The sequence below is a fragment of the Calidris pugnax genome, unplaced genomic scaffold (genome assembly GCF_001431845.1).
Source record: "Calidris pugnax isolate Ruff unplaced genomic scaffold, ASM143184v1 scaffold7, whole genome shotgun sequence".
NCBI classification, from domain to species: domain Eukaryota; kingdom Metazoa; phylum Chordata; class Aves; order Charadriiformes; family Scolopacidae; genus Calidris; species Calidris pugnax.
The window spans coordinates 585,566-587,488 of NW_015090762.1; positions in this window are offsets into that span (position 1 = coordinate 585,566).

Genomic DNA, 1,923 nt, shown 5'->3' on the forward strand with positions numbered 1-1,923 from the left:
CCCTTCCCCCCCCCCTCCACACCGAGGGATGCGAGCGGCAGCACGTGGGGTTCGGGGGCGTCGCGGGGGGTGGCGGGTGCCGGCGGTGGCGTCGAGGCGCGATGGCGAACGCGCCGTGACTCACGGAGCCACAAGCACTTTCACCCCCAGGGTCCCCCTCCCCGGGCCGGGGCTTCCCCGCCGGCTGATGGAGCAGTCAATTAAATGATTGGGGAGGGAGGAAAAAAAAAATAAGATGGTTTGGGGTTTTTGGGGGGGTTTGAAAGGATAAAAGGTGAGGGGAGGTGATGGTGGGGTGTCCCAAGGGGTGCAGGACCCCCCCCCCCGGTCACGGGGGGTTGGATGCGGTGACATGGGTGTCCCCCGGCCCTGCTGGCAGCTCGCCTCTTTGGGTGAAAATATTAAAAGTGAAGGGTGGGTTTTCACTAGGAAAAAGGACAAACCCACCCAGCGGGGAGAGGCTGGACCAGCCCCCCAGGGTTAACCCTTCCGGCGGCGGGGCCGGGTCCCCGGCGCAGGCAGGAGGGTCCACAAGGTGCTCACATCAGTGGGGGATCAAACACCCAAACCCGGGGGTCACCCCCCCACCACCACCTCCATGGGGGTCCCGTGGGACCAGGATGCTGCAGGGTCGTTTGGCCGATTTGGGTGAAAAACAGGTTAAAGGGATTTTTGTTTTTCTTGTATATATCTATTTTTCTCAGCAGGGGCTCGGCCGAGCTGAAACTTTTAATCAGGTTTAGCAAGTTTGTGCCCTGGTTGTGCTGGCAGCGTGAACCCGCCGGGGTGACAGTCGAGGGACGGTGACGCAAGAGCCACCACGACCCCAGCTGTCCCCCATGACACATTAAGGGGGGACACAAGGACCCCCGGTGCTGGGGGGAACGGTCATGTAGATGCTGCCTGCCTCAGTTTCCCCATGCGTGAAGCAGCCTGGTTAGCTGGGTGGCACTGATGTCCCAATGGCCAAATCCCATTTCAGCCCAGTCTGGCCTTACTGGGAAGCAGGGCAGCGAGTGGGGATGGAGCTGGGGGGGCAGGGGATGGCAAAAACTGGGGAGGATGACCCCCATCTTAGTCCCTGCTGCCTCATGTGTGGTTTTACTGGGGTGCAGTGAGCAGCATGTCATGTATCAGTGGGTATTTGGTGGCACTTAATTAACTGAGGAACCGGTGTTTCCTAATTAATAGCACCAGGGAAGGGCCTGGGGGATGCTGTGTGCAGGGATGGGGGTGGATTTGTCATTTTTGCTGCCCTTTCCCTGAATTTCCCAGCAGCGACTCAGGGCAGCCTGGGGCCAGGCTGGTGTCCCGGGGCTGGGCAGGGTTTGGGGGGTGTTAAATTTATAATAGACTTTTTGAAGGGGGATGAAAATTGGGGGGGTGGAGTGTGGGGGAGGGGTCCCCTCTGCAATGCTCCAGCAGGAAAACCCAAATCCCTGGTCCGTCCGGGTTGGATGGGGCAGATTTCCCATTGATGCCCGGGAACAGCCCCTTTCCCAAGCAGTGGGGCAGCAGGAATGTCCCTGGTGAATCCTGCCCCGTGGGGGTGGGCAGCAGGACGGGTGTGACACAGCAGCCTGGCAATAGGGTGACACGGGTCGGGGGGGTCCCGGTGGGCCCCAGGGAGGAACTGGGAGCTGATGGGGTGCCCACAGGGTGTCCCCGGTTTGGGCACCCCCAGGAGCAGAGCTGGGGGCAGGTTGGGCAGAACACAACAGCTCTGCCTGGCCCCACACTGCTGTCCCCGCTGTCCCCACCATCCCCACTGTCCCCACCATCCCCACTGCCAGCCTGGCCAGGGACACGGGGACAAGCTCAGGGCGTCCCAAGGCCACCGCTGCTGCTCTGCTCCCCCCCCACAGCTGCCCCCTGCCCCACATCCATCCCGTTACTGTCCCCACTGCCCCATCTCCATCCTGA